The sequence below is a fragment of the Kogia breviceps genome, chromosome 11 (assembly GCF_026419965.1).
Source record: "Kogia breviceps isolate mKogBre1 chromosome 11, mKogBre1 haplotype 1, whole genome shotgun sequence".
NCBI classification, from domain to species: domain Eukaryota; kingdom Metazoa; phylum Chordata; class Mammalia; order Artiodactyla; family Physeteridae; genus Kogia; species Kogia breviceps.
This window is the reverse complement of record NC_081320.1, coordinates 21,963,741-21,989,501: the sequence shown is the minus strand read 5'-3', so window position 1 is coordinate 21,989,501 and position 25,761 is coordinate 21,963,741.

Here is a 25,761-nt window from a genome sequence, read left to right as displayed (position 1 = left end):
ATCAATTTTTTTTTTTTTTTTTTTTTTTTTTTTTTTTTTTTTTTTTTGCGGTACGCGGACCTCTTACTGTCGTGGACTCTCCCGTCTCAGAGCACAGGCTCCAGACACGCAGGCTCAGCGTCCATGGCCCACGGGCCCAGCCGCTCTGCGGTACATGGGATCCTCCCAGACCGGGGCACGAACCCGTGTCCCCTGAATCGGCAGGCAGACCCCCAACCACTGCGCCACCAGGGAAGCCCCCACATCAAATTTTGGTTGTTGAGTCCTGCAACCACCAGAACAGATGACCCTCAATTTTTCAATATAATACATTTTTTAAATTATGCAAGTAATGTATGCTTATTATAGAACAGATAAAGTAAAGATAAGCAAAACAGAATTTTAAAAAATGTGTTCAAAATTCCATTACTTAGTGGTCAGTCAGGGCTATAAACATTTGGTGTCAGTTCTTTTGGTGTATTTTCCTATATACAGATAACTATATTGAAAATATAAGATCATTTTTATTACTCTTCTATAGGCTGTGTGAAGGTTAAAAAGGAAAAATCTCGCTAAAATAGCCAGGAAACCAGAAGGGGGAGGTCTTACACACAGACCACTCCAGGTCAATACAGATCCCAATAGGAAGAGAGGTACCTTGCATCTCTGGCAAGGAAGTGACACTAATTTACTACCACCAAGAGGAGGAAGAAAGATATTTTCCCCCTTGCCTAGCAAGAGCTAAACCAATGAGTGACTGTCACAGGTAAGCCAATGAAAAGCCACTATACTTTGAACTCCCAGTTTCTTCCAAAGACATTTTTGTTTATAAGAGCTTCTCCCAACTTCCCCTTCTCTGTAAAATAATTTCCTTTACTTTGTTTTAATGGGCTTGCATGTGGTTCTCCTCCTGTCCTGAACTGCAATTCTTTGCTGAATAAACCCATTTTGCTGTTTTTTTTTTTAACCAACTGTTTTACTAGGTTAACAGCTGCTTTTTCCATGTACAGTTCTTGACAGCTTTAAGTGTCATTTGAGTACTGTAATTTTAACAGCTGTATATTGCTTATATGCATATATAATATACTAACATAATATATAGGTAGATATAAATATATAGACAATTCCTATTACATTATATATGCATTTAATGTACTGATATATTACTACTACATTCCAAACAGCATTAGGTATTTCACTTGGGTTATTTCTAATTATTTGATATAAATACTGCTGAAATGAATTTTCTGGTATATATAGCTTTTTAAATAAATTTTCTGAATAATTGAAATTGTTTCCTTAGAATTCTTAGAAGTAGAGTTGCTTGGTCAAAGAGGATGTATACACACATTTACAAAGATTTTGATATATATTAGTAAATTTTCTTCCAGAAAAGCTGTGCCAATTTAAGCTACCACTAGCAATTATTAGAACTCACTCTACACCTTGTCAAACCTGAACTTTTTCTTTTCTAATCATATAAGAAAAATGCCAAACATAATTTTCCTCTATTTACATTATTTGGTTACCAGTGAGGCCAAACAATTATTAACAGTTTTGTTGGCAATTTCTAGTTTTTATTTAATGAAGCCTTGCTCATGACTTTATTACTTAGAATTTAGTTGCATATAACAGAATCACTACAGCTCTTTCAAGTAATTGAAATATAATCAGGGTTTTACATGCTTATAAAATCATTAGAAGAACTGGGAACACAGACTGGAGGCTGAACATATATAGTAGAGTGGATGTTACTGATGACCCACATGATTCCGCTTACCAGTTAGGACACCATGCCACAGAAGTTGTGAGAGTTAGCTCACAGCTGCCTACTTCTTTTAAGAATTTTCTTTGGCTGAATGGGAGCCACCTCGCCCTGGAGGTTAGGTTGCCCTACTCCCCAAAGAAGCTGGCAAGAAATAACTGACTAACATGAGATATAAAAGGCCAGATCCCTTGCTTTAAGGTGTTGCAATTGATGACCCAGAGTTTCCTCCACAGCCAAAGCTCCCCTTAGGTACAGGCAACATCCTTGTTTAATCTCTCCCCACCTCATCCTGCTACCATAAATCTGTCTTTCCTAGGAGCATTCAATCAGCAAATCACTCACACAAAAATCCCCATCTTTGCTCTGCTTCTGTGGATCCTGACTGAACACAATGACTCTGAGGACAATACTGCATAACTGGCCCTCCACGGAGGCTGGTGGACCAATTCAAAAGCTTGGGAGTCAGGAAGGCTGCTTTCCCAGTACTTCTCAAATTCCAATACATAACAGATACTCTGGATCCTGTGTCTTAATGTCTACAAGGCCATGGAGTATCCACTGGGGCCATGAGTACTGTTGCTACCATAAAACCAATGACTTCCACAAACAAACTTGCCCACAGAAGCAGCAAGAACAGCAAAAACATGGCTTCCACTTCATTTTTGTGCTACTTTTGTACTATCCACCTTCTTCACTGCAGCTTGGACCAAAAGCACTAGGAGAGTGCTTTTGATGAAGGTGGTCTCTGGCTTCCCAGTCCCTATCCAGCTTTAAGGCTGGCTGCAAGAGTTTGAAAGTATTCCTACAATTCTCAGCTTGCCACTTGTGTCCTAATATTGCTTATGATGATTTTTTACATTCAGACATTTTTTTTTCAAGTTGGCTTTTTCCTCATAGTTTCTCTTTGATATCACCCTTAGAATGTCTTTCCCCAGAAAGTTATAAACAAAAATATTTCCTATACTCAGTTTCTAATCTTTTCATGGTTTTATCATGCATATTCAACTATTTGAAATTAGATGAGCATATGCAGTAAGATAAAGATTCTACTAAACATTTTTTTTCAAATGTAGGCAGATAAACATAGGGGTCCAGATTATTGTACTCACTCCTTTGATTTGGCTTGCTTATGCCTTTTGTATTTTTTGGAAGTGTTATTTTTCTTAAACCATTTTATTGTAGTATGATTTATAAACAAAAAGCTGTATATACTCAATGTATACCACTTGATGAGTTTGCAGATAAGTATACATCCATGAAACCCTCACCACAATCTATGCCATAACCTCCAAAAAATTTGTATTGTTATATTACCACTCATTCTTTGATTTTTAACCTTTCTCAGTTATTTCACTTAAAATGATGACATATAGTGGGGATTTTTTAATATAATCTAAGATGTGTAGTAAAAAGCAAGCATACTCACTTAACATGACAAACCAAAAAGGAGAGAGGAAAAAAGAGATAACAGTTTGACAGCTGTGGGGGAACAAAGTATTCATTTTGCACAGAAGGAAGTCCATAGATGGATTGTGAATAAAGTTAGAATGTCAAAAAGTAACAGTGGAGAAACACATTACCTAAAATTTTGAAATAGTTTGTCAGAAAAATCAGGTAAAATATTTTAAAGTTTTTAAAGTGAGTACCTCTGAGGAAGAGAGTAGCATACTACTGTTCTTTATTATACTCCTTGTAAATAATTTCACTTAAAGTATGTAAATGCTTTACTTTGATAAAAATAAATTTAAAAAACAAAACAAAAGAAAATAAATTGATTGATAGATTGATAATAAAAATATCACATCATTTAAGATCAAAATGGTAACCCTTTGAAGACTGAGAGACAAAACCCATTAATAGCCTTTGAGGAAAGGAGAGGGGGTAGAAAAATTTGCATTTCACAACTTCCTCTACTCTTTGAGTTTTTTACATCATGAGTACACATTCATTTCATAATATGGGTGTTAGATATTTGGGTTTTTTTAAGATTTTTTAAAAAGAAAATGTAGGAAATTCTTAAAATAGAATAAAGGAATTTTGTTGAACTAGAGTAAATAAGCCTATTTAGAGAATTGTAATTTATTTTATGTTGTGGATGTATAGCTAAAATTTGTTCATATTTTAAATTATTTTAAATAAATTAGGTATCTGGATACTTTAAAAAATTCTGTGTTACAGTGGCTTGGAAGAAACATGACTAGAGAAGAATTTTCCTCTGACTAAAAGAAGTTTCAGAAGCGGGCGGGTGAAATGGTGAGAAAAGCATGGGGAATTTTCATGGTTCCCCAAAAGTAACCCGCAGAGGATGGGGTAAGTTTCCTAAAAGGAACAGGTGCCTGGTGCATCCTGGCAGAGAGAAATCACAAACAGCTTCCTCAGATGTGCCTCTGCCCCAGGCTGGCACAGGGCTGCGGAAGTCTGCTGGAGGATCAGGCAGAAATGAAGGGAACATCTCAGCGGGTTCCTGTGTAAAGCACTGAACAGTACATAGCCCTGGATTGGTGGGGCTACCCCAGGAATGACTGAGGTTTCCTGCAAATATGAAAGAAGGTAGGCTCACAACTGCGATTAAATTTATTTAGATAGTATAAAAAAATCTGTGATAAACTCAAACAGGAGATACATATCTTCTTATTTGTATGAAATCGCAACTAAAACTTATGACTGATAGCTGTATTAGTTATATAAACAGTTGACCCTTGAACAATGCAGGGTTTAGGGGTGTAGTAAAAGATCCACTTATAAACTATAGTTGGCCCTCCATTATACAAGATTCCTTTGTATCCGGGGAATCTACCAACCTCTGATCATGTATTATTGTAGTATTTACTATCAAAAAAAATCCACGTATAAGTGGACCTGCTCAGTTCACACCCATGTTGTTCAAGTCTCAACAGTACATATGTATTATTATACATGTCTTCATATATATGTATATATGTATAATATTTATCTTGGTGAACGAATAGATCTAAATCTTCCCTTAATTCTAGTTAGAACATCCTTTCTCTGTTCTTGGGATCTTGGGGTCTTCTTTTCCAGTGATTCTTCTTTTCAGCTATTATGCTTCTTCAAATAATGTAGTATGAAGGTTACATAATGGAAAATATCCTAATGGTGTGCATATTTGAGAAGGTTTTTGCTACCTTTATACTTAAGTAAAAATTTGACCTTTAGAATCTGTCCTGTCAGCACTTCACTGAAAGAAAGGGAAATGAAGACAGGGCTGGTTTTTAGTTGCCAGATCTGTCAGCCTTTTGGGAATGGTGGGAATGGATGAAGGTCATCTCAGCAGGACAGCTTCATTGCTGGGAGATTTAGTTTCTGTATTTACAATACTTGCTGTGACTGCTGTCATTCTGTTGCTACAACAGACCTACGTACTCAAGAAGCACCACTGTTCTTTCCCCTTCCACCCATTTCTTTACTTACAGGCCTAAGGATTGTGAAGGTCCACCTGCTTCAACTTCCTCATGCTCAGTGGGCAAATATCCTCTAAATGGGATGTTGACCATGGGTCTTCCTTACCACAGGTCACCATTCTTGTCTCTAGTCTTTGATTCTCTAAGATAGGACCTTGGGGAAAAAACAACCCCTGTATATTCTCTATTGAATTCTGCTATGTTATGATGCATTTGGGGAATGATGAGTTTCATGTTCGCTCTGAGTTCTCTTTGTATCCTGTACAATCTACACTGCATTTGGCGAAATTTTTAGTGTTTGGCATACAGATAAAACTAATTCAAACATCAATGAAGGGTTTTCACTATTTTTTTGAAAGATTTGTGTTAGAAATAATATAATTGATTATTTCCAGAAAACCCCTTCCCCTCAAATATTTAAGAGCTACATTTAACTCATTTGCAATCTCAGAAGTTAGAAGAAAATTTATTAGATTTCACTAATTAGCTAGGTAAGCAATCTTTTTCATTTATTTACATTTAGATTAATTTATCAACTTATGGAGGTTTTACTTAATATAAGATCAAAACTTTCATGTAGGAAATATAAATGAGTTTATGAGGTGGCTGGAAAAGGACTCAACTGACTTAATTGTCCATGTGAAGATATTTTGTGTAAATAAATGTCTAGAACACTGTATTTGTTTTCTAGTGCAGTTACAGCAAGTTTCCAAGGGCATAACACTTTAAACAACACAAATTTATCATTTCATGATTCTCCAATGATTCTGCAGGTCAGAGGTCCAGCATGAGTCTCACTGGGTTAAAATCAAGATGTTGTCAAGGTTAGGCTCCTCTCTGGAGACTCAAGACAAGGATCTGGTTTTTTGCCATGTCCAGTTTTTAGAGGCTGCCTGCATTCCCTGGCTCATGGGCCCTCTCTCCAGCTTCAGAGACAGCAATGTAGCATCTCTCTGATCCTGCTTTCATCATCACATCTTTTTCTCTGAGCAGAGCCAGGAAGGATTCTTCGATTTTGAGGACTCATGTGCTTAGAGTGGTCTCATCTGGCTAATCCAGGATAAGCTCCCCTACCCAATGTTCTTAAGTTGATCACATCTGCAAGTCCCTTTTTCCATGTAAGGTAACATAGTCACATGTTTCAGGCACTAGGATGTTGATAGGCATGAAGTTCTACAAACAAATATCAAGAAAAAATTTTAGAAAAGTCTCTTGATCAATCTGCCTTTCAGACCTTAGTATGAATAGTTTTCAGATCATTTTCTCAGACAAAGTTTTAACTTGGAGTTTATGGGATGTTACATTCTCCCCAACAGGAGAAGGTGGAGCCTTTAGGCACAGATAACATATTGCTCAGTAAATCCATAGTGATATTTCAGAGTTATTTCATAGGTAATCCTGTCCCTTGACAGGACCTCCAAGATTTGTTGATATTTAAAATGGTGCATTTCTCAGTATGAGAAACACTGGTGTTTAGAATTTCATATAAATGTTCATTCCACCATGCAACATAAGACCTGTCATGTTGTATGGACTCTGATGGAGTTGAGCATGTAATGGTTCTCCAGAAAGATTTACTCCCTAGGCAAAGCAGCTCCCCTGTCAGATGCAGTGGTTGCCACACATATGATATCAACTCCGGCGTCTGCTCTTATGTTTCAGCTGCTATGATTACATTTCCTACACAGGCGTCCTTCCAGTTGGTAGCTAGATTGAGAGGAGTGTCTCTCTATCTTAAAGCACCCTCTGGATGATTAGCCCTTCATCAACTCCTTCCCCTCAAGCTCTGGGGAAAGCTGAAGGACACACATGCTCTCAAAGCCCTTGCTTATTATACCATGTCTTTTCTGCTCTCTTCCTACAACTTCACCAGACGTGCTAAACATCAGGCAGATGTGCTCATTCTGCTGCCTGTTTATTTTACTTGAAGTGGTTTGCACAGCAGATTTTCCAGTAAGTGTTTTCTCCTTCATCTCTTTACAATTTTGCGACAAAATAGAAACTGTACACATGCTATTTCCCTTCATATTTGCAAAGAGAAAACTCTTCACAGCCCCCTTTATACCTCAGTGGAAACTATCCTTTTTTTCCTGGGCACTGATGTAACTTATTTGGAGAGTGTGTCCCATCATGCTTATTTCATCGGCATCTTTCTCCACTTCCAGGTGCCTTTCTCTACAGCCTGACTACTGCATAGTTCTTTACTTTCAGATTTCTCTGCTTTTTATAAGCCAGCAGCTTGGTTAGCAGAACAGTTTTGTCATATCTGTCCTTTTCATCCTAGCACTATTCTTAGTCCTGCATGCTTATCACCCTGCTTTTGAAAATGCTATCACAAGTTCAGATACCATAGAAAAAATAAGCTCATTACATTAAGTGAGCATCTCTGTTTATTATAGTAATATCACAATAGTTGTGGTTTAAATGATCATATATGTACATTTTATAAACTATTTAATCAAAATATCAAATCCATTAAATAAGTTATTGAAATGCATTTACTCAATCTTCTACCAATATTTCATGAGAGGGTGAAGTTCTCAAGTTGAAGAGTCAAAGAGAGCTGAGGACAAAATGTTCATGTCAAGCACGGCTCATGTTAAAGTTAGGCAGAGATCTAAACAGTGAATAATGCTTTAGTATTCTCAAATTTACTCCAAATATTACACAGAACATACTTATACGTATTTGTGGTGTATGTGAAAATCAAATTTACCTGAGAGTACTATATTTTAATGGGCAATCCAACCCTCAGTTTATGAAAAGGTAAGAAAAATGGAAGAAGATGGTCTGGTGTGTTCAGCTGAGTAAGTGGGCTGCCATTAGCATTAGAGTAAAAGTAGTTGCTGATTTGGGATATTGGATTTTTTGTTTTTGTTTTGCCTTTTGCTAAATCTGGCAACCCTATGTGAGAAGGATTCTTAAGTCATTGCTTCTTACCAGTATTAAAGGCATTAATAAACTCCCCTTGAAACCATATTCATGAGCAGAAAACAAGGACCTGGATCAGTGTGGCCTTAAAAACACCTCATGAAAACCATTTGGTTCATCTGCAAGGTCTAAAAAGAAAGTTCCTGAAGTGATTCCTATGCACACAAGTTTTGGAAACCTATCTAGCATGTGAATAAATAAGTTAATATTTTCAACTGTATTATCCCCATTAACATTCACAAGAATCCCATGTGATAAATACAATTGTCATTATCACTTCACAGGTGAGAAAACTAAGGCAAAGGTATTTTAAATCCCTTGATTTGCCTAGAGCTGGGATTCGAGCCCAAGTTTTAATGTTTGGATTATGTACTTAAAAACACTATGCTGTTCTGTCTCCAATTAATGTAACTTAAGATATAATATTCAAAATTTTATATAAAGACAAGAAATCATATCTCTTTCTACTATCTCAAAAATTGCTTGAGTATATTATCTAAGCTCATTCACCAACATGAGCCAGGTGACACAGTATGCCAAATTATAACAAATACACTAGAAAATGCTTCAAATTGGTCTTTACTTTTATCGAGCAAATCTTTTGTTTCCACAGGTAAATTAAATTGTAAGTCTAAATTAACTCCCTACTCTCATTTCTTCTTATATTACCAATTCCCATGCAGGGGACCTATGCTCAGTCTTGTTTGGGCTGTAACAAATGTTGCTTCTTCAGCAATGTAATTGCTCTAATGCCAAATCACTCATGTCTCCCACATTTCTGAAGTTCCAGTGAATCAACAAGACATATCATATACAAATATCAGAGCATCAGCCCTGAGCTCACAGGAATTCTAAAATATGATCAAATCTCAGAATAGTTTCCTATCAGATCTCTTGAAGACATATCATTCATTATTCTTTTCATCTTTTATGTTTAAAGCTTTTGTTTTGCCTTTGGCTTCTGCCTTTCCGGCATTTCATTGCTGGATTGATATGAACTCTGTATAGGGGAAACAGTCTTAATTCTTCTATTGTAAGAGATCCCCGTAATTTAAATAGGCAACCTCCCTGTCCCAGTATTCTTACTTTGAAAAGTCCCCAAAACTTTTGTATCCCAGGCTTTTTCTAAGGGTTATTTCTAAAGCTGTGGCCTTTAGTCAAGTACTCTTCTAGAAACCATGCCTATCCTTGGCTTTGGAAATTTGCTACTCCGAAGACAGCACAAGTGTGTCATTCCAATCTCATTTTTCTACTGTAGCATACCCCTTTATTTTTTTCCTGGGTTAACATTTCAGCCATTAGTCCCAAGAGGAAAGGAGAACTTTGAATTCTAAACACAATGTCACCCACTGTTGCCTGGATCCTCCAAGCCATATCCCTCCAGTGAAGTTCTGCAAGGCAATGCTTCTCTGTTTTAGGAAATAAAGCCCTAGCTCCATCAAGGCTTTCTCTCCATGGAAGACTCTGACTGAATAGCAGCTGCCTTGTAATTTGACACCCTATTTAAGTCTGCCTCATATCCTAAAATTAAATCTTCCTTCCCAGATCAGATTCCATCTTCTAATTTCTTCAACCCCACATGAGATCGTGACAGCAAGAAATGCAGTTAGTTGCAATAGCAGCTTGAATTCTAGCAGAAACTTTCCCAGCCTCAAAACAAATATCCCATCCTCATAAAGGCAAGATCCTTTTAGGGACATGTAGGATATTTCTCAAGGAAAATGCTCTGTCAGCAGATTGAGATGTTATTACCAGTTGTTCAGGTAGGGGTTAGCCTCCCAGTTCCCACTCTATTCCATATACTTTTAAAAAATCTCCCAAGAACATTTGTTTATTTAACCTCCTCCTACTCCTCCCAATAGCACTTAGTATTAACACAGCCTTGTTCTGAGGGCTTTAAGAATATTAACGTGTTTAATTCCCAACCATGAAGTAGATCCTAGTATTTTCCTCATTTTATAGTGGAGGAGCCTGAGGTTCAGAGAGAGGTTAAGAGACTTGTCCAGGACCACACAGCTGGGATGTGGTGGGGCTGAGAATTGAACCCAGGCAACCCAGCCCAGAACCCTGAACATACCACCCTGAGCTCTGCCCACAGATTCATGCTGATGTGAGCACTGGGCAACAGTGGGACCTGGTGCTCTGTGTGGAGTCATCCTCACTGCCCCTCACACAGTCTGGTGGGGCTGGTACTGCCTTTCCCAGCATGCCCCTGCCTCACTGACTGGGCTGCCAAACTCCTTTGGTCCAGCATAGGCCCCTCCAGAGCATTGGCCACCAGCAGGTCCACCAGGGGATGCTGTGGTCCCACGTGAGCCACTGTGTGTTTCTTAGGCAGCTCCTGCTTGCCTGCCCTTTTCTCCCTCCCTTTGCCAGACAGACTGGAATTTTCCATCCCATTCACGCACCCGGGTACTCACCCCTTCCGTGGAAGGGCAGTGACCTGTGGGAAGCTATAGTCAGATGAGGAGGCTTAGGCCAAGGCTCCCTCCAGGAAAACGGGCTCTCCTTCCATCTCCTCTTTTTCCTTTTCTTTCTAAAGGATCCTAAGGGCAGAGGAGGGTGGGGTAGGATTTGAGGGGTGTTGGGAAAACCCTGAGATTCCTCCCTTCACCAAAGTTTCACCTGAAATACCATCTGTACCCCTTCATTTATGTCTTGCTGGCTTTGATCGATTTTTAAAATGATGTGCAGAGAAGGCCATGGACTGAGTTCCAATTCAAACTGCCACGTGTGTGAGTCAGATCCTCTCTCTGGAGGATCAGTATTCCTATCTGTAAAATGTTTTCTTATCTGTAAAATAGAGGCGAGAGTGGAGAGGTGTGTTACAGCCACTTGTCATCATTATAGTAGAAATAACAAGCGTTTTGTAAATAAGCTCATTTGTACCATTATTTTAGATTCTACGTATAAGCAAATGAAGGTATTTACAAAACAGAAATAGAGTCACAGATGTAGAAAATAAACCTATGGTTATTGGGGGTTGGGGGGAAGGAGGATAAACTGGGAAATTAGGATTGACACATACATACTACTGTATATAAAATACATAACCAATAAGAATCTACTGCACAACGCAGGGAACTCTACTCAATACCCTGTAATAATCTATATGAGAAAAGAATCTAAAAAAGAGTGGATATATGTATATGTATAACTGACTTACCTTGCTGTACAGCAAAGACCAACACAACACCATAAATCAACAATAATCCAACAAAATTAATTTAAAAAAAAAAAGAACAAGCTCTAACAGCACCGTCGGGTGGGCACTGAGTTAAGTGTGGGCATTAGCCTCGGCCAATGTGGCCCAGGTATTGAGATTTTTTTTTTAACACCTATATTAGAGTATAATTGCTTTACAATGGTGAGCCAGCATCCTCTTCACAACAAAGTGAATCAGCTATACATATACATACATCCCCATATCTCCTCCTTCTTGAGTCTCCCACCCACACACCTATCCCACCCCCCCTCTAAGTGATCACAAAGCACCGAGCTGACCTCCCTGTGCTATGTGGCTGCTTCCCTCTAGCTATATATTTTACATTTTGTAGTGTATTTATGTCCATGACACTCTCTCACTTCGTCCCAGCTTACACTTCCCCATCTCCAGGTCCTCAAGTCCATTCTCTACATCTGCATCTCCATTCCCATCCTGACCCTAGGTTCTTCAGAACCTTTTTTTTTTTTTTTTAAATTCCATATATATGTGTTCGCATACAGTATTTATTTTTCTCTTTCTGACTTACTTCACTCAGTATGACAGTCTCTAGGTCTATCCACCTCACTACAAATGACTCAATTTCATTTCTTTTTATGGCTGAGTAATATTCCATTGTATATATATGCTACATCTTCTTTAACCATTCATCTGTCGATGGACACTTAGGTTGTTTCCATGTCCTGGCTATTATAAACAGAGCTGCAATGAACATTGTGGTGCATGAGTCTTTTTGAATTATGGTTTTCTCAGAGTATATGCCCAGTAGTGGGATTGCTGTGTTGTATGGCAGTTTTATTTTTAGTTTTTTAAGGAACCTCCATACTGTTCTCCATAATGGCTGTATCAAATTACATTCCCACCAAAAGTACAAGAACATTCCCTTTACTTCACACCCTCTGTGTCATTTATTGTTTCTAGATTTTTTTATGATGGCCATTCTGACTGGTATGAGGTGATAACCTCATTGTAGTTTTGATTTGCATTTCTCTAATAATTAGTGATGTTTAGCATCCTTTCATGTGTTTGTTGGCAATCTGAATATCTTCTTAGGAGAAATGTCTATTTAGGTCTTCTGCCCATTTTTGGATTGGGTTGATTCTTTTTTTGATACTGAGCTGCATGAGCTGCTAGTATATTTTGAAGATTAATACTTTGTCAGTTGCTTCATTTGCAAATATCTTCTCCCATTCTGAGGGTTGTCTTTTCATCTTATATATGGTTTCCTGTGCTGTGCAAAAGATTTTAAGTTTCATTGAGACCCATTTGTTTATTTTTGTTTTTATTTCCATTTCTCTAGGAGGTGGGTCAAAAAGGATCTTACTGTGATTTATGTCATAGAGTGTTCTGCCTATGTTTTCCTCTAAGAGTTTGATAGTGTCTGGCCTTACATTTAGGTCTTTAACCCATTTTGAGTTTATTTTTGAGTATGCTTTTAGAGAGTGTTCTAATTTCATTCTTTTACATGGAGCTGTCCAGTTTTCCCAGCACCACTTATTGAAGAGGCTGTCTTTTCTTCATTGTATATTCTTGCCTCCTTTATCAAAGATTAGGTGACCATATGTGTGGGTTTATATCTGGGTTTTCTATCCTGTTCCACTGATCTATATTTCTGTTTTTGTATCAGTACTATACTGTCATGATTACTGTAGCTTTGTAGTATAATGTGAATTCGGGGATCCTGATTCCTCCAGCTCCATTTATCTTTCTCAAGATTGCTTTGGCTATAAGGGGTCTTTTGTGTTTCCATATAAACTGTGAAATTTTTGTTCTAGTTCTGTGAAAAATGCCATTCATAGTTTGATAGGGATTTCACTGAATCTCTAGATTGCTTTGGGTGGTACAGTCATTTTCACAATGTTGATTCTTCCAATCCAAGAACATGGTATATCTCTCCATCTATTTGTATCATCTTTCATTTCTTTTATTAGGGTCTTTCTTATAGTTTTCTGCATACCGATCTATTGTCTCCTTAGGTAGGTTTTGTCCTAGGTATTTTATTCTTTTGGTTGCAGTGGTAGATGGGAGTATTTCCTTAATTTCTCTTTCAGATTTTTCAGCATTAGTGTACATGAATGAAAAAATTTTCTGTGCATTAATTTTGTATCGTGCTACTTTACCAAATTCATTGATTAGCTCTAGTAGTTTTCTGGTGGCATCTTTAGGATTTTCTATGTATAGCGTTATGTCATCTTCAAATAGTGACATTTTTATTTCTTCTTTTCTGATTTGGATTCATTTTATTTCTTTATCTTCTCTGATTGCTGTGACTAAAACTTACACACCTATGTTGAATAATAGTGGTGAGAGTGGGCAACCTTATCTTCTTCCTGATCTTAGAGGAAATGGCTTCAGTTTTTCACCATTAAGAACAATGTTGGTTGTGTGTTTGTCATATATGGCCTTTATTATGTTGAGGTAAGTTCCTGCTATGCTTACTTTCTGGAGTGTTTTAATCATAAATGGGTGTTGAATTTTGTCAAAACATTTTTGTGCATCGTGGTTTCTCACATTGATTGATTTGTGTGTACTGAAGAATCATTGCATTCCTGGGATAAACCACACTTGAACATAGTATATGATCCTTTTAATGTGCTGTTGGATTCTGCTTGCTAGTATTTTTTTGAGCATTTTTGCGTCTTTGTTCATCAGTGTTTTTGACCTGTAGTTTTCTTTCTTTGTGACATCTTTTTCTGGTGTTGTTATCAGGGTGATGGTGGCCTTGTAGAATGAGTTCAGAAGTGTTCCCCCCTCTGTTACAGTTTGGAAGATTTTGAGAAGGATAGGTGTTAGCTCTTCTCTAAATGTTTGACAGAATTTGCCTGTAAAGTCATCTGGTCCTGGGTTTTTGTTTGTTGGAAGATTTTAAATCACAGTCTCAATTTCAATGCTTGTGATAGGGTTGTTTTTATTCTGTATTTCTTCCTGATTCAGTCTCAGAAGGTTGTGCTTTTCTAAGAATATATTCATTTCCTCCAGGTTGTCCATTTTATTGGCATTTATTTGCTTGTAGTAATCTCTCATGTTCCTTTGCATTTCTGCAGTGTCAGTTGTTTGTTCTCCTTTTTCATTTCAAATTCATTGATTTCAGTCTTCTCCCTGTTTTTCTTGATGAGTCTGGGTAACAGTGTATCAACTATGTTTGTCTTCTCAAAGAACCAGCTTTTAGTTTTATTGATCTTTGCTATCATTTCCTTCATTTCCTTTTCATTTATTTCTGATCTGTTCTTTATGATTTCTTTCCTTCAGCTAACTTTGTGGGGGTTTTTTTGTTCTTCTTTCTCTAATTGCTTTAGGTGTAAGTCTAGGTTGTTTATTTGAGATGTTTCTTTTGTCTTGAGGTAGGGTTTTATTGCTATATACTTCCCTCTTAGAACTGTATTTGCTGCATCCCATAGGTTTTGGGTTGTCGTGATTTCATGGTCATTTTTTCTATGTTTTTTAAAATTTTCTCTTTGATTTCCTTAGTGATCTCTTGGTTATTAAGTAGTGTATTGTTTAATCTCCATGTGTTTGTATTTTTTACAGATTTTTTCCTGTAATTGTTATCTAGTCTCATAGTGTTGTGGTCGGAGAATATACTTGATATGATTTCAATTTTCTTAAATTTGCCAAGGCTTGATTTGTGACCCAAGATATGATCTATCCTGGAGAATGTTACATGAGCACTTGAGAAGAAAGTGGATTCTGTTGTTTTTGGATGGAATATCCTATAAATATCAATTAAGTCCATCTTGTTTAATGTGTCATTTAAAGCTTGTATTTTCTTATTTATTTTCATTTTGGATGATCTGTCCATTGGTGAAACTGGGGTGTTAAAGTCCCCTACTATGATTATGTTATTGTTGATTTTCCCTTTTATGTCTGTTAACATTTGCCTTATGTATTGAGGTGTTCCTATGTTGGGTGCATAAATATTTACAATTATTATATCTTCTTCTTGGATTGATCCCTTGATCATTATGTAGTGTCCTTCTTTTTCTCTTGTAATAATCTTTATTTTAAAGTCCATGTTTTCTGATATGAGAATTGCTACTCCAGCTTTCTTTGATTTCCATTTGTATGGAATATCTTTTTCCATCCAGTCACTTTCAGTCTGTATGAGTCCCTAGGTCTGCACTGGGTCTCTTGTAGACAGCATATATATGGGTCTTGTTTTTGTATCCTTTCAGCTAGTCTATGTGTTTTGGTGGGAGCATTTAATCCATTTACATTTAAGGTAATTATCGATATGTATGTTCCTATTACCATTTTCTTAATTGTTTTGGGTTAGTTATTGTAGGTGTTTTCCTTCTCTTGTGTTTCCTGCCTGGAGAAGTTCCTTTAGCATTTGTTGTAAAGCTGGTTTGGTGGTGCTGAATTCTCTTAGAGTTTGCTTGTCTGCAAAGGTCTTAATTTCTCCATTGAATCTGAATGAGATCCTTGCTGGATAGAGTAACCTTGGTTGTAGTTTTTTCCCTTTCATCACTTTAAATATGTTTTGTCACTCCCTCTGACTTGCAGAGTTTCTGCTGAAAGATCAGTTCTTCACCTTATGGGGATTCCGTTGTATGTTATTTGTCTTTTTTCCTTGCTGCTTTTAATATTTTTTTCTTTGTATTTAATTTTTGATAATTTGATTAATTTGTGTCTTCACATGCTTCTCCTTGGATTTATCCTGTATGGGACTCTCTGTGTTTTCTGGACTTGATTGAAAACTTTCCTTTTCCATATTAGGGAAGTTTTCAACTATAACCTTTTATATTTTATATATATATATATATTTATTTATATATAGTATATATATTTTTATATTTTTTATATTTTTTATATTTTATCTTCTAGGCTACTTATCCATTCTTCTGCCTCAGTTTTTCTGCTATTGATTCCTTCTAGAGAATTTTAAATTTCATTTATTGTGTTGTTCATCATTGTTTGTTTGTTCTTTAGTTCTTCTAGGTTTTTGTTAATCATTTCTTTTATTTTCTCCATTCTATTTGCAGGATTTTGGATCATCTTTACTATCATTACTTTGAATTGTTTTTCAGGTAGACTATTTCCTCTTCATTTGTTTGGTCTTGTTGTTTTTTTACCTTGCCCTTTCATCTGCTGTGCCTTTCTCTGTCTTCTCATTTTGCTTAACTTACTGTGTTTGGGGTCTCCTTTTCACAGGCTGTAGTTGCCTGTTCCCATTGTTTTTGGTGTCTGCTCCCAGTGGCTAAGGTTGTTTCAGTAGGCTTCTTGGTGGAGGGGACTAGTGCCTGTGTTCTGGTGGGTCAGGCTGGATCTTGTCTTTCTGGTGAGTAGGGCCGCATCCAGTAGTGTGTTTTGGGGTGTCTGTGACCTTACTATGATTTTAGGTAGCCTGTCTGCTAATGGGTGGGGTTGTGTTCCTGTCTTGCTAGTTGTTTGGCATAGTGTGTCCAGCACTGTAACTTGCTGGTTGTTGAGTGGAGCTGGGTCTTAGCATTGAGATGGAGATCTCTGCTAGAGCTTTCACTGTTTGATATTATTTGGAGCCGGGAGGTCTCTGTTGGACCCATGTTTGATCTCTGCTCTCCCACCTCAGAGGCCCAGGCCTGATACCCAGCCAGAGCACCAAGACCCTGCCAGCCACATGGCCAGGTATGTGGCAAGTTTCTTGGCTGTTGGGAAGTGTGAGCTCTTATGTCAGCATTCAGGAGGTGTTCTGTAGGAGTTGTTCCTCATACAGATGCACTTGTGGTGTGTTTGTAGGGAGGAAGGTGATTTCCAAGTCTTACTCCTCTGCCATCTTGAAGGTCTCCTATTCCATATATTCTTAATCTGCTGAGTCATGTAAGACCATATTTGGCTGGGGAGATAATTGTATTACATCTGAAACTGAAAATACAATTAATTATAATATCATGGTCTATTATATTTAATACTATGAATATTCCATTATGAAATCAGAGCTTTATAAAAATTATTGCAGTATTACAAATAATTTTTTTATACTTGGTAAAAATGACAGATGAAACACTCATATTAACTTTGAGTCCCTCCTGAATTCCAATATATTATAAATAACATAATTTTTTTGAAGACATAATCTCATAAAGGAAAAGGAAAGAAATTAACAACATTCAGAAGCTGAAAGCAGAAGTGTGAGAGGTACCTGACTTAGTATATAGAGCCAAACTGGAAAAAGCTTAGAAATTACCAAGAAGCCCCAGAAGTTGTCAGCAACATGTCCCCTGGAAGTCAAAGTGAAGATGGGGCTAAAAACAGAAAGTTCCAAATCTGGAAGAAAAACATTAGGGAAAGATTTTAAGAAAATTAGGAAAAGAAAAACAATATATTAGGGCAAGTAAGGAATGTTGGCTTTTAGTATCAATACTGGGAACTCTGGCTACAAAAATTTCCCACCCCAACTCTGCAGCTGGGTGACTGCCCTTTCCTTATCCAGGCAGACGAGGGTAAACTAGAGTATGACTATAGAAGCCACAGTTGACAGCAGGTATGTGTACATAAAAGAAAGGAATTAAATGAATATATATTAAATAGTGAGACAACCAGCCCTCTTCTCCCTCTCATGTCCACAGAATTACTGGCTAGATCAACACCCTCTTAGCAGGACATTGAATGGATCCTCTCTGAGGATTCTGATTAGCTCCAGAGAAAGATTTAAGGAACCTAATATCAGAAAGGCCACAAAAAAACAGCCCAGAGAGATGATCTTTCAGAGAAGCTCATATCTCAATGCATATTTATAGTGCTGCAGTGAGCTTTCTAGACAGAAACAAAGCAACTGAGGATCAACAGGAGTACAAGGAAATCCTCTAAGATGAAATTTAGAGGCCAAAACAAAGAAAAAGGAAGTAGGAAATTGGAGAAAACCATGAAGGGAGAAAAAAATTCAAAATTTATTGTAATATAAATATAATATAAATTAAACAAATATATTTTGATCTATATACCTATATATAAACTGTATCTAAAATAAATATGTAAAATTAAATGTATGAAATATTTTATAAAAGAAAAAAGACTGACAAATGAAAAAAATTACCATGAAGAGTGGGTGCATGGAACTCAATTTTAGAGCTTGAGAGTATTACAGAACTTTTGAATAAGCATGCAGTTCAAATGCCTCCTTCTTTAAATATTTTTTGAGATTGGGAGGGTTAATTTCCTCCTTTGTGTCCCTCATTTTTAATATAGGGATAATAGAATATATCTCTTCTCAGTGTTTTGTGGATTAAGTGAGAAATGAATGTAAAAGTCTGAGGATGGCTTTTGTTGAATAGGAGATAGTTTTGGTAGCTATTATTTATTCTTACTGTTATTGTTATTAGTCTTAGTAAAGCAAAATTAAAATTAATCAACTTATCATTGCCAGTATAAAAATCCATGCTCTCTATAAATACCTGTATATTTCTGACCACAAGCAAGAAATCATGAACTCTCCTAGAATAGAGGCAAGTGCATTTTGAAGCCAGGAGGTCCTACTCACTTCCATCTCTCCATTGCTCAATTAATGATGTTAGACTGAATTCATTAATCTTCAGAGCAGGAAAGGCTGGAGAACACAAGGAATATATGTACAAGATTTAAAGAACACAGCGAATGTAGGAGGGTTCTAGCATACTTCAGAGACCCCACACTTGCCCTCCATGACCCTGCTTTCACTCTAACACCCATCTTCAGAGCACAGTGGACTTTGAGAAGTGTACATTCATGGAGTGTTCAGCTCCTCACTGGAGCATTCTATTCTACCAGGCCTTCATCAGGTGCTTTGAGATACATTCACACGTGTAAACTGAATGAGATGATATGGTTGAAACACGACAGATCTGATCAGTATTGAGAATAAAAACAAAACAAATAAAAAAGTAAAACTCAAAGGAAATGTCCTAATGTAACAGAATCAGAGATTACTATCTAAAGCACAGCTACAGCTATAGCCAAATGAATTCTCCATGAGTTAAGGTGATTTTTAAATTTTTTTCACTGCTGGCATTGTTGTCAGGTTTGGCTGACCCCCAGCTTATCCCATAATGTTTTGCTACATTAGTCTGCTGCTACTGTCTCCTACACACCAGAGGTAGCAGCCTTTGAGAAATAAAACTACTTGACAAAATTTGATAAAACAAAGCAAACTGTTCCTTTTCTCAGTGTTTCAGGATGTGAACCCAGACAGGTTTTTAGTCCTATCTGTTCTATTATTTGTTTGCTTTCCTACTCTTTTTGCCCATAGTGTAAAAGATGGATATATAACTATATGTCTATAGATATATGTCATAAACATTTATATAAGTATATTCATATCAATAAAATATACTTTTACATTCAAATACTGGAAAGCATATCTATTACAGAATACAATGCAAGTTCTGCTGCAAAGAAAGAAATAGAATTAGTAGGTGGTTGTTTAACTTTTCAAACATAAGCAAAAAGGTTATCTCTTTTTTCCAAATAGATATGTCCACACAAAGATTTTCTGTTTTGTTAAATGATAAGATTTGCATCACTGCAGGTGACAACAAAGATATCATGGAGGAAAATGGTACATTGGAAGAGAGCTTAGTCACTACATTCTCTTGCAATTTTGAGAGCTCCTTGTTGTGTAAATAAGCATCAATTTGAGGAATAAAAGATATATTGTAATTTCAAATGTGATTGATACTTAAGAACCCCAGTACTTTTACAATTCGTTTTCAAGGTAAATTATATTTTAAGTTTACATAGGTCTATCTTCCACTGCCCTGGGTAGCAAATGTAATGCTACATCCCTGAATTCGAAAGAAGGAAAGACAATGGGCTTTATTCACTATTGATTGCCAGCTCATTCTTCCCAATGCACTGCTTTGCTCTTGATACGTTCCCAAATTAAAGTACAGTTGACCCTTGAACAACATGAGTTTAAACAGAGGGGTCCACATATACAAGTTTTTTTTCAGTAGTAAATACTACAGTACTACACAATCCACACTTGGTTGAATCTTGAATTGGCAGATGTGAAACTGTTGATACAGAGGATCCACGGACACAGAGGGCCAACTCTAAGTTATAAGAGCAGTGCCCCTAAATTCCCCATGTTATTCAAAGGTCAACCAGTAGTTCCAGACTTCTGAGCCTACCACCACATGATCGTGTCTTCTTATCCAGCCACACATACCCATTTGCTCCAATCTCCCTCCACTGTCTCTTCATCTTGTCTTCACTGAGCTAGATATTTTTTATAGATTATCATAATACAAAGTCTTACAAAGTATACATTTTAATCTTAAATTTCAACTCAGATCTGTCCAAATTTTTCAATGTACTATAGTGTGTCTTACTTATAGTTCACAATTTGTAAGATATCTTGGCAATTTTAGATTTTTCCACTTTTATGTGGTTAGAACATACAGTGAGGATATTAAAGCTAAAAGAAAAATTATTATAGAAAGTCACAGTTATTGCTGTTATTGGCAAACATGTAATATAATAGATGTTCATTCAGAAATAAAGAAGAAAAGCCACTGAATAATTTAAAGGCTATTAGTAATCTGGTCCCAAATGACATCACCACAGCCACATGACAGCCCCTAATGATAAAGACTTTTAAAAGCTTTCTACCAGGTATTTACAGGTCACACAACATCCCAGAACCAAGGCAGTCAGGTTTTATATTAAAGGACAAGTGCAATTTAGTGTTAAGACACAATTCAAAATGATGAGGCTAATGGAGTATTTTCAGATATAAACCTGGAAAAGCCTTGGTCATGCATCTTTGCATTGCTGCAGGGTCTACACAGAGAAAGAGAAAAACAACCAGGCTGCAGGCTCAGACACATTCTACAGTTGTGCCCATTAACTCTTGGAGAGAATATAGACTCACCACCTAATGATAGCAATTTCCAATCAATCTAGCAAAAGACATGACCTATTCTGGGTTTCCTGGAGGTTATAAGAACATTGACTAATTTACTGAGCCACTATAATAAGATAACCAGATGGAGAAGCTAATGAGCTGAGACAACGACAGTTAAACATTATTTGCTAACATCAGTACAGTGGAAAGTGGAGTATATTATAGGCCAGTACTTACTTACCTTTTAATTAAAATAATAATGTTTTTAGCATTATTTTAATACAGCAGTTAGGCAGCATGGACTCAAACTATCAGCCTTATTACGATCATTATGTTTTAAGCCTCTTTTGGGATGACTGAGCAAAGTCAGACAGTCTGAATGTCACAGTATTTTGATCCAGCTGCTTAAAGTCTAGTTTGTTGCTTGTTTAACCATACCAAGTTAATATTTTAATGAATAAGAAGCAGTATAGCAATATTCACAAAGATAAAAAAGCTGAAAATTGAAAATAAAACCTTTAAGTATCATTAGGTACAGTCTCTACATCTCATCTTTGACTACCTTCTAAGAGTTATTCAACAAACCATTGAAATTTAAAGTATCCCCTTCAGGTTTCTATTTTTAAGTTGTTTACTAGTTCTAAGTTGTTTACTAAGCAAGACATGAAGACATTGCCTTAAGCAAATCCATTTCAGTGGCCCGGCACTCTTCTACACCCAATTCTGTGATGAATATTACAAACAATCTTGAAAAAACATTCTCATCATCTTACACCCAGAGTCTGATCAAATCGTACTGACCACATGTGTCTTAGATATTCTCTTGTACCACAAAGCCTTGAAGTTATCTCTCTATCCCCTTCCCTTTACATAGCTTTTTCTTTAATCTTTACCTATGATCTTGTTTCAAACTTTTAGTTTGAACAAATGAAACACATGCTATCCTAGCTTCTCCTTTGCTGACTTATTCTATCCTCTATCATTTTTCCTCTGTGCTTCATTCACAATTATTTTTAACTCATTCTGTCTCTCTACCCTTAATTTTACTACTTTATCCCTTTCTCAACCGCTCAATTATCCCTTCATTTCTCCCTTGTTCTACTTTCTCTCTTCTTTTCTTCTTTCCCCCCCCCCCTTCATCTTCTGACTTTACTGTTTCATCACTCTTATTTCAGTACTTGGTTTTACTTTTACTTTTCTGGCTTTAAAATTTGAAAGGCAAACACACACTAGCGAAACCAGTGATTATAAATACACACACAGACAAATAAAAAAAAATCTTTATTTCTCTTTCCTCTTTTCCTTCTTCCCAGAGATAAATAGAATGTAGTAAGAGCCAGACTGAATTAATCTAACTTTGGCCAACTGAATAGTTGTAAGAGTAAAATTATAATTAAAGAAAAATAGTACTTTTAGGGCTTCCCTGGTGGCGCAGTGGTTGAGAGTCCGCCTGCCGATGCAGGGGACACGGGTTCATGCCCCGATCCGGGAAGATCCCACATGCCGTGGCGGCTGGGTCCGTGAGCCATGTCCACTGAACCTGCGCGTCTGGAGTCTGTGCTCTGCAACGGGAGAGGCTACAACAGTGAGAGGCCCGCGTACCGCAAAGAAAAAAAAAAAAAAGAAAGAAAAATAATACTTTTAGAGACTTAGTTTAAGTCGACTATTTTTCTCTGTGCATTCATCCAGTATGGGAGATAATATTCCACTATAATTACCTTAAATAACAAAACTATATAGACCTCTTGTGTGGTCTGTGCTGCCACTACTATATTGATTTGTTCTCCACTATTTTTTGTAAGGAATCTATAAAGTACTCACTCTCTAAGTTTCTGGACCATGAAGCATTAACTCACCTTAAGGAAACTGTCATCTAGCAACCTCCGAGTCACTTTGCAACTACTGAAGATTCTTAAACCTGACTGGAAGTATTTATCTCCACTCTTAGTTCTGCTGGTCATTTGTTAACTCTGTGGGTTTAGAGAAGAATGCTAGTTCTCTCTATAAATGAGTTTCTCCATCAGAAAATGGAGAAAAAAGAGTACTTATGTCACAGGATTATTGAATAAGACTTACTTAATGACAGAATAAGTAATTTAGATGAAGATTTCTGGTGAGGACAACTATAAAAGCTGTATAAAATATTTTAAACATCCACATGAAGTCATCAGAAAACTAGCAAGTTAGTGAATTATTTTTGAGCCAAGATCCAGGAGTGGTGGACAGAGGTTTAGGGAATTGATCTCATTAGGCTCACGCTTCCCTTTGGAGACATTTGCTGTTATCAGAGGAAATGGTTGAGAGAGTTAGAAGCTTATCGACACTTTTGAGAACCTCATGTGACAAGTGAGACAAGAATTGGAATTTAGAGTCCACCTAAATGGGGATGTGGTCCTGGAGACACCCCTTTGTTTAGGTTGGAATCTTAAGGGGCTCATACCAGAAGTAAGAGTGAACTGGAAATTAACATCCTATTGCAGGGTACTCCAGTTCAAAATTCTCTCCATCTTAATACATGAAATATGAGAGGGGTGCATGCAGGTCAATTGCCTAGGAAGGGACTCGCTGGTCATGGGGAAACTAGACCCACTACTGAAGATCTTGCTCTGTCTTTTCTCTATGTGAGTAGAGCATTGTTCTATCCAGTACTCAATTGCATTGTGTTTTCCTTGCTGACTCTGATACCAAGACGCAATAGGCAGAAGTGCTGAGACTTTTATTCCTGGTGATAGGCAACAGATTTCCTTTGTCAGCAATCCAGATTTCCTCAATGTTTACTTAATGTCCTTTTTCTACTCCAGGATTTTATACAGGATACCACATTATGTTTAGACATCATGTCTTTTTAGGCTCCTCTTGGTGGTGACAATTTCTCAGATTTTCCATGATTTTAATGACCTTGATAGTTTTGAAGAGTACTGGTGAGATATTTTGTAAAATGCCCCTTTGTTGGGATTTGTCTAATTTTTTTTCTTGTGCTCATATTCAGTTATAGTTTTTTATAGGAAGAAGATCACAGAAGTAAAGTGCCATTTTCATCTCATCATATCAGTGATATGTGACTTATCTCTGTTAATGTTGACTTTGATCACCTGGCTTAGATAGTGTTTGTGAAGCTTTTCTGTTATAAAGTTATCCTTTTATTCCCCTTTTTCATATCATATTTTGTGGAAGGAAGTCTCTATGCTTAGTCCACACATAAAGAGTGGGGAGTTATGCTCTACCTCGTTGAGGAAGAAGTAGCTACACAATTTATTTAGACTCTTCATGGGAAATTTGTCTCTTCTCTCACATGTATTTTTGTTCAATGATTTATGTCAGTATGCACTTATGGATATTTATTTTGTATTTGGGGTTAAATACAGTACTAATATATTTATTTGTTTCTCAAATTTTTTTTCCATTTTGGCCATTGGGAGCTCTTTTAGCTGACTTCTGTAACCCTTGACCTATTCCGTCACTGTGTGTGTGTGTGTGTGTGTGTGTGTGTGTGTGTATTTCCTTACTTTCTGACACTGAAAGATGCCCAGACTTATTTTGTATAGTTTTTGTCCCAGCCCTAGAACAATCCATTTCTTCTGATTCTTATAATTGGAAAATGGTATTAGAGATGAATATCTGGATGCTAACTGTGGTTATTGCAACTGAGATGTTGTTTCTAAGTCCTTCAGCTGATTGAACAAGGAATATGTGTATTATATATATATTCATATATACACACCTAGAAATATTTATATATGTAACCATGCATCTATATTAAGATAGACATGAGTTAATACTGATGTCTCCCACTCTAAATCATTACTACATGAATCATTTTAGCTTCTTCCCTTTGCTTATTTGTAAACTCCCTATCCAACAGTGAGAATCACCATCAATTTATTTAATTATTCAATTCACAATACATGTAGAGTAGTATTAGAATCGTTCCCTGTGGGAAACAACTTTGTTAACTAAATACAATGTTTATGTTTTTTCTTCTGCCTTTAGTCTTACTGATTCTATTCATTTCCAAAGTTATTTAGGTTGTCATCTTTTTCCCCATCCCCTTCAGTGTTGTTTTTTCAATATGTTTATAATACAGTAAAATTTTGCATTTTATTCAATAAAATGGGCAGCTAAATGATTTTTTTTAATTTGCATACATTAAGATTTATTCCTTGACTGCAAGCATAGCTTCTCAGACCTTCGTCCCAAGGCAGAGACAACCATCACTCCAGGGAGAAGTGGAAGTAGCTCAGATTTTTGGCTCCAGCCCCTTGGGCCATGGTTCCATTCCCAACCAAGGTGGAGACTGCCATTGCTTTGAGGAGAAACTGAGCTCCCTCAGGGTTCATGCCCCTGAAAGGGCAGCAACTGCTGTCAAGCCTGGAAGAAGCTCTGTCTCACACCTTGCTCTGGATCTAGTGCCTCCAATTCCAGTCCTTTGCCTCACCTAGGTGGTTGTAGCCAGTGCACCCTGGTAGCAAACATGGCCAGTGACTTCGATCCAGGTATCCCCCTGAAACCACTGAACATATGCAGACTGCACAGGGATGTTCCCACATAAGAATACACCTCCAATACCAGGATAGGTAACAGTTTAACTTAATTTTGTAGAGACAAACAGAGAAAGTCAAACAAAATGAGAAGTCAGAGG